Consider the following 8452-nt stretch of genomic DNA (forward strand, 5'->3'; position numbering starts at 1 on the left):
GTTAGCCAGGATGGTCTCGATCTCCTGACCTCGTGATCCGCCCATCTTGGCCTCCCAAAGTGCTGGGATTACAGGCTTGAGCCACCGCGCCCGGCAGGTATTTCTTTATAGCATTCGAGAACTGACTAATACAATTATTATTCCAATAATGAAACTCAGCAACTCATTTAGTAAATTCAACAGTTACTTGAGATAAAATTCCTCATTAGCAGAAATCTTCCTTTGCTTAAGTCCCTACTTAACTTATATTAACAGATTTTTGCAAGGTGGTGCCCAGGATTAAGAACATAGTTCACGCCAGGTACAGTGGCTCACACCTGTAATACCAGCACTTTTGCAGGCTTGAACACCTGAGGCCAGGAGCTCAAGACCAGCCTGGTCAACATGGTGAAACTCCATCTCTGCTAAAAATACAAAAATTAGCCAGGTGTGGTGGTGTATGCCTGTAATCCTAGCTACTCAGAAGGCTGAGGCACGAGAATCACTTGAACCTGGGAGGCAGAGGTTTCAGTGAGCCAAGATTGCACCACTGCACTCCAGCCTGGGTGACAGAACAAGATTCCATCTCAAAAAAAAAAAAAAAAACACAGTTCAACAATTATTTAGCCCACTCTCAGAGACAAATCCTATATGCTAGACTCTAGTAATGTAGAGATAAAAGTAGCTCATTGTCCAGCAGTGGGAACAGTCACAGAAATACTAAAATTGTTGATTAGCACTCACTTTGGCAGCACATATACTAAAATGGGAACTATACAGAGAAGATCAGCATGGCCCCTTCACCAGGATGGCACACCAATTCATTAAGAGATCTTTCTTTTTCTTTTTTTTTTTTAAAGAGACGGTCTCACTCTATTGTTCAGGCTGGAGTGCAGTGTCACAATCATAGTTCACTGTAAAATCAGCATTCCATATTTTTTTAAAGATTTTTTTTTTTAATTGTTGATCATCAAAGAAAGATGGATCACGCATAACTAGTGCTGGGACAATGGAGGACCCAACAACATACTGCACACAAGCAGAAATACTGGCAGATTAGACCTAAATATGGCCAGGCACAGTGGCTCACGCTTGTAATTCCAGCACTTTGGGTGGCCGAGGTGGTGGATCACCTGAGGTCAGGAATTCGAAACCAGCCTGGCCAACATGGTGAAACCCCACCTTCACTAAAAATACAAAAAAATTAGCTGAGTGTGGTGGTGGGTGCCTGTAATCCCAGCTACCCAAGAGGGAATCACTTGAACCTGGGAGGCAGAGGTTGCAATGAGCCAAGATCATGCCACTGCACTCCAGCCTGGGCGACAGAGTAAGACTGTCTCAAAAAAAAAAAAGACAAATACAAAAAGTAAAACAAAACAAAACAAAAACCATAATGAAATAAGAGAACATATCTATATTCACAGAGTAGGGAAGAATTTTTTTTTTTTTTTTTTTTTTTTTTTTTGAGATAGGGTCTCACTCTGTCACCCAGGCTGCAGTGCAGTGGCGTGATCTTGGCTCACTATCGCTTCTGCCTCCCAGATGCAATCAATTCTCATGCCTCAGCCTCCCGAGTAGCTGGGATTACAGGCGTGTGCCACCAGGCCCAGCTAATTTTTTTGTGTTTTTAGTAGAGACAGGGTTTCACTATGTTGGCCAGGCTGGTCTTTAACTCTTGGCCTCAAGTGATCTGCCCACCTCAGCCTCCCAAAGTGCTGGGATTACAGGGCATAAGCCACCATGCCCAGCCAAATTTCTTAAATAAGACACAAAAGTACTAACTATGAAGGAAAACATTTGCTTGAGGCCACGAGTTCAAGACCAACCTGGGCAATGTAGGAAGACCCCGTATCTACAAAACACACAAAAATCAGCTGGGTGTGGTGATGCATACCTATGGGCCCAGATACTCAGGAGGCTGAGATGGAAGGATTGTTTGAACCTGGGAGGTGGAGGCTGGAGTGAGCTGACATTCTGCCCCTGGATTCCAGGCTGGGCAACAGAGCCAGAGCCTGTCTCAAAATAAATCAATAGATAATAAAGGAAAACACTGATAAAATGTGTTTATCAAAGATCCCGTAAAGAAAGTGAAATGGCTCCTTCCCGGCCTGGTGGAGCAGGAGGCGCCATTGTGGGAGTCGACATCCACCACAGCAAGGACAGAAAGGCTGGGCGCAGGGAGCCCAAGCGCTGGACATCTACCTAGGGCTGTTGGTCAAGCTGCCCACCTTCAGCCAGGTTATACTGAAGAGGCTTTTTGTGAATCGCACCAACCGGCCACCTCTGATCCTGATCGGAAGATGAAGCTTCCAGGCCCGGAAAACAAAACGGCTATGGTTTCAGGCCCACAGCTGCGGTTGTGCGGGTTCAGGAGGTGCCCAGAGTAAAGGTTTGCACTGCGTGTGAGCGGTCAGGGCCCAGCCGCATCCCCAAGGCTGGGGCAAGATCCGCACCTTTGAGCAGCTGGCCTGGATTCCCCCAAGGGCTGTGGCACCATCCTGCTTTCTGGTCCTCGAAAGGGCCCATAGTGACACTGGCATTTACCCTGGCAACCCCACACAGCCACACCAAACCCTATGTGTTCCAAGGACCGAAATTTTCAGTGTGCCAGGGCCGAATGGGCCAGCCGAGCTAGAAAAACGAACCCTGATCCTACTCTCTTATTAAAAACATTTTGGGTGCTGTATTAGTCCGTTTTCACCCTGCTAATAAAGACATACCCAGGACTGGGCAATTTACTAAAGAAAGAGGTTTATTGGACTTACAGTTCCACATGGCTGGGGAAGCCTCACAATCATGATGGAAGGTGGAAAGCATATCTCACACGGCGGTAGACAAGAGAAGAACTCTTCTGCACCGAAACTCCCCATCTTAAAACCATCAGATCTCGTGAGATTTATTCACTATCAGGAGAACAGCACGGGAAAGACCCGCCCCCATGATTCAATTATCTCCCACCTGGTCGCTCCCTCAACACCTGGGAATTCAAGATGAGAGTTAGGTGAGGACACAGTCAAACCATATCAGACGCTGAATGAAACGAAACGAAACGAAATGAAACGAACGAAACGAAACGAAACGGGAGGGGGGAGGGGAGAGGAGGGGAGGGGAGGGGAGAAGGCTAGACACACACTGGGAGAAGATGCTTGCCACACACATAACCAGTGAAGTAGTAGAATCTAGAATACACAAAGGGCTCAGAACAAAAAAAAAAAGAAAAAAAAAAAAAGACACAAGGGATGGGACTGAAGGGTTTACAGAAGGCCCTAGATGAAGAGGTTCCCACTAGAGAGTCATCAGCCATGGAACAGAGCAACACTGTGGCCTACAAAGGGACTAAATTTAGCAACTTGGTCTCATTCATTGTGAATACAGATAAGATACAGGATGACCAGGAAATTTGAATACCAAACAAATAATTTTTTTTTTTTTTAGTTTTAAGTATGTCCCATGTAATATTTTGGACATAGGCTAAAAATATTTAAAACACACAAACTAAAAAATTATTTGTTGTCTGTCTGAAATTTGACTGTACTGAGTACCCTGTATTTTTATTTGCTAAGCCCAGCAACCCTAATTATGAACTTCTTGTTATTTTCAAAGAAAATGTCTTTTGGCTTGTAAGTCAAAACCAATTATACAGCACATAAAAAGAACCATTTTATAATAGTAAGACTTTCTTGCAAATGGCAGGGCATAAAAATGCCAGAAAAGTTAGAGATACAGGAGCTTGGAATGGTGGTGTGCACCTATAGTTCCAGCTACAGGGGAGGCTGAGACAGGAGGACCACTTGAACCCAGGAGTTCAAGACCAGCCAGGGCAATATAAAGAGACTCCCATCTCAAAAAAAAAGGTTGAGGTGCGAAATCAGTCAAACTTTAGTTTGAATCCCAGCTCTGCCACTTGCTAAGTCCAGAGTAACTTACTCACCTTTTTCTGTGTTGCTGTCTTTATAAATGAAGTGCTTACGTTCATGGAGCTGTTGTAGTAAATGAGGTAAGATGTGTTGTAAGTGCTTGGCATGGTGCCAGGCACAACATGTTGTGCTCCTGATAATATTAATCACTCTTATCCTTGCACTGGGGCTTCTTAAAACTAAACACTAGAATAAGATAGATAGCATTTTGGTGACCAAGAATGCATCCTCATTTCTGGAATCTTTGAGACAAAGTCAGAGGCAGAGGCTCCCCGCCTCTGTCCCCTCCCATCCCTCACTGCTCCAGATTCCCTTATTGCTCAAGAGCTAGAAGGCATAAAAGGGACAAGATAACCTCCAAGATCCTCCCAATCCTAGGATTTGATGGTCCTGGTTTTCTGAGTAACATTAGGTTCCCGATGGCGGTTGCTCTTAGTGGCTGTGACTGAGGGAGGTGTCAAATTACATTCTACAGTGTGAGTTCAGTTATGGGGATTCACTCTGAGGCTGTAAAACATGTATTTATATTTCTACTCTGGAAAATACAGTGTCCTATTCTTTCTAACTCTTATTCATAGCTCAAATTGTCACTGAGGATCCAGAGAAAACAACACACATAATTCATTGCAGGCCTTGCCAAGATCTCAGAGACTCCAAGAGCAACACATTCTTTAACGTACAGAACTCTTTCTCTCTATCCTTTTCCTTTTCCTTTTTTTCTTCCCGCCCTATCACTCTAACCCTATATGCTACATGAAAGATTATTTTTGTTAATGTAGTCACAGGTCCAACTAACAGGCTATTACTGTCAACACACATTAATTTGAAGAATGTAAGGCCAGGTGTGGTGGCTCACACCTCTAATCCCAGCACTTTGGGAAGCCAAGGGGTGCAGATCACTTGAGCCCAGGAGTTTAAGACCAGCCTCGGCAGCATGGCTAAACCCCACTCTACAAAAAATTATCTGGGTATGGTGGCACACACCTGTAGTCCCCGCTACTTGGGAGGCTGAGACGCCAGAATCGCTTGAGCCTGGGAGGCAAAGGTTGCAGTGAGCCGAGAACACATCACTGCACTCCAGCCTGGGCAACAGAGCGAGACTCTGTCTCAAAAACAAAAACAAACAAAAAGAATATGATTGACAAATAATGATGATATTGCCAATCAGGGGGGAAAAAAAGTTTACATAAAAAATTTAAAAAAAAACCTGTCACCAGAATAAGAAATAAAGTATCCAGAACAGACATTATCATACTCTGCATCAGTGGCTCTATAGCACCAAATGATCTGAAATTCCTTGAAGGAGGAACTAGATGGGTAGGTGTTGGTGCAACCACAGGCCCTGACTTACATGGTGGCCATCCTTTAGAAGACAATTTTTCACAGCATGGCAGAGAGACCCAGAATTTAAACTCAGTCGTCACTCAGGAGGAGTAAAGAAGTGACAGAATTGAGAGCTGGAGCTACACAGGGGCTTCCAGTGATGTCAGCATCCGGTGGGTTTTCACCAGGGGGGTTATGGCACTCCTTGCTCATTTCACTCTTTCTCCATTATAGAAGCCTCAGACATTTCTAAACTAATTCGGTTGAGTGCTCAGAAAAACATCAAGCCAGCCGGGCGCCGTGGCACACGCCTATAATCCCAGCACTTTGGGAGGCCAAGGTGGGTGGATCACCTGAGGTCAGCCTGGCAAACATGGTGAAACCCCATCTCTACTAAAAATACAAAAGAATTAGCCAGGCATGGTGGCGCGTGCCTGTAATCTCAGCTACTCTGGAGGCAAGGGCAAGAGAATCGCTGGAACCCGGGAGACAGAGGTTACAGTCAGCCGAGATCGCGCATTTGTACTCCAGCCTGGGCAATAAGAGCAAAACTCCTTCTCAAAGTAAAAAGAAAAAAGAAAAACATTGAGCCTGTTTTAGAATAGATAAGCAGCCTTTCTTTGCAGGCTGAAGTCATTTCATCTTTCTCGGCCAGTCAGCCCACAAATGTAAGCAAGCTGGCCAGATCCTCAGCACACTAGAAGATACCCCAGCTTAACAGCACACCAGAAGATATGCCAGCTTAATGGTTCCAAATAGTGTCGTGTCAGGTCATGCTGCAGAGACCCCGTCAGAGCTCCAGCAGAACTCGTGAAATTATATAATAATGCTCTCCCTTCCCCTGGAGTAGCAGAAAGAGGTGGCGCTGTGATTAAGAGTCCTGTGCAAAAGCTTAACTTGGGGCCTCTACCTTCTTATAAGAGGTGGGCAGGATAATCCGTGCGGTCCCTCATTGTTTGGACATTCTATGGCATGCACTGTGTCATGGAAAAGAAAGCTCTCTCTTCACTCCCAGATGCAGATTCTGATGGCTTACTCAAATACGGCAATATTTTGTTATGGTTTCCTTTTTCCTTGGGAGAAAAGAAGAGAGGAAAGTAAGGAAGGGCAGACAGAGAAAAGCCTTTAGAAATCAACAAAATTAACACCATAAAACACAAAGCCGTGCTTTTTAGAGTTGCTCAGCTGCTGGGACAGGAATAAAGCAGCTCCTCTGCAATGCAAGAGGCTGTATAAAAGGCATTCTAAGGCCAGGCATGGTGGCTCACACCTGTAATCCCAGCATTTTGGGAGGCTGAGGTGGGCAGGTCACAAGGTCAGGACTTAAAGACCAGCCTGGGTAATATGATGAAACCTTGTGTCTACTAAAAATACAAAAATTAGCCGGGTGTGGTGGCACATGCCTGTAGTTCCAGCTACTCAGGAGACTGAGGCAGAAGAATCACTTGAACCCAGGAGGCGGAGGTTGCAGTGAGCGGAGATTGCACCGCAGCACTCCGGCCTGGGTAACAGAGCAAGACTCCATCTCAAAAAAAAAAAAAAAAGGCATTCTGTCCCATGGGCATGATTCTGATCTCACCTGGTTGTCAAATCCAACTTGTATATTCAAAGTGAAATGCAGGATGCCACCGACAACATGCCTGGAGGCTCAGAGGTCTCCAGTGAGCTAGAAAACAAGACATCACGTTCTTCCCTGCCCCTGCCCCAGAGAGATTTCCTGGCTTCTCAGCCTCTGTTTTCTAATCTAAAACCACCTCTGGAGTGTCACTTGGATGGTTAATGAAAACATCATTCATTTACCCAAATGAGTGTTTTGCTAAAAGAATATAAGATTCTGAAAACTGTTTAATTTTTTTTTTTTTTTTGAGATGGAGTCTCACTCTATTGCCCAGGCTGGAGTGCAGTGGCAGGATCTCAGCTCACTGCAACCTCCACCTTCCTGGTTCAAGCAATTCTTTTGCCTCCACCTCCTGAGTAGTTGGACTTACAGATGTGCACCACCATGCCCAGCTGATTTTTGTATTTTTAATAGAGATAGTGTTTCACCATGTTGTTCAGGCTGGTCTTGAACTCTTGACCTCAGGTGATCCACTCGCCTTGGCCTCCCAAAGTGGTGGGATTACCAGCGTGAGCCACTATTCCAGGCTGAAAAGTATTTAATTTAACAAAAGGTGGAACAATCCTTGCCAATGCAGGAATGTTTCAGTGTCCCCCTCTTCTCACCAACTGAGAGAAGAGAAAAGAAAGTTTCCCTGAGGGTTTAGGGAGAAGTTTCCTTCTTGTTTCCATCACTACAGCCAGACAAACTGTCTCCAAACTGCCTGTGATCACTACAGCAATGTTAATTGTTACTGGAAAATGAAGAGAAAAATCGTTTAGCCCTGGGATCTAGGTGACCGTGGGTGCAACATTCAAATCCACTTCAGTTCAAAAGGGATTTCCCGGGGAAAATTCCACTCTGTGCTCCCCAAGCCATCTCTTTCCTGGCTGCCTATCACTCACCCCCAGAGCTTCCTCCTCCACTCACCCTAACTGCCCAATCAAAGAGCAGCCTCAGGTCCCCACCCAGGTACAGACAACATCCCATGTCACACACCTCAGGGCAGCTTCACATCTGGAAGGGACGAGAACTGGAACGGTCATTCCGGATATTTTCTTTCCTGCCTACCTGGGGACTAAGGCTGTGGGGGTGGGTGGGTGTGTGTGTGTGTGTGTGTGTGTGTGTGTGTGTGTGTGTGTCTATCAGAGTGTTTTTCATGTTTACATGAAGTTTCCATCCAGAACAAAACAAAATTTCTCCCATTAAAGAGAAAAGGTCCCCAAAGGCAGTGCTTCTCTAAATATGTGCCTCAGGATATGTTATGAGCAAAAATGCTCTTTGGTTTTATATCAAAAGGCAGTTTAGGGCTCACGCCTGTAATCCCAACCCTTTGGGAGGCTAAGGTGGTGGATCACTTGAGTCCAGCAGTTCGAGACCAGCCTGCGCAGCATGGCAAGACCCTGTTTCTACAAAAAATAAAAAAAATCTCAACTACTCAGAGGCTGAGGTGGAAGGATCACCTGAGCCTGGGGAGGCTGAAGCTGCAGTGAGCTGCGATTGTGCCACTGCACTCCAGCCTGGGTGACAGAGTGAGACCTTGTCTCAAAAAAGAAAGAAAAAAGAAAGAGAACGAGAGAGAGAGAAAGAGACAGGAAGGAAGGAAGGAAGGAAGGGAGGAAGGGAGGAAGGGAGG

At 45.4% G+C, this 8452-nt stretch overlaps 2 pseudogenes across 1 annotated transcript in view; both read left to right on the forward strand.

Moving 5' to 3' along the window:
- Positions 1-2071: 2071 nt before the first annotated feature.
- Positions 2072-2507, forward strand: LOC105534208 (annotated as a pseudogene).
- Positions 2508-6855: 4348 nt separating this feature from the next.
- Positions 6856-8452, forward strand: part of LOC105534209 — a 4653-nt pseudogene continuing 3056 nt past the window's right edge. The window contains exon 1 of the transcript XR_001005231.1: positions 6856-6994. The product of XR_001005231.1 is annotated as a eukaryotic translation initiation factor 1 pseudogene (transcript). The remainder of the gene's footprint in view (positions 6995-8452) is intronic.

This window comes from Mandrillus leucophaeus, unplaced genomic scaffold (genome assembly GCF_000951045.1).
Source record: "Mandrillus leucophaeus isolate KB7577 unplaced genomic scaffold, Mleu.le_1.0 Scaffold1315, whole genome shotgun sequence".
In the NCBI taxonomy this organism is placed as follows: Eukaryota; Metazoa; Chordata; class Mammalia; order Primates; family Cercopithecidae; genus Mandrillus; species Mandrillus leucophaeus.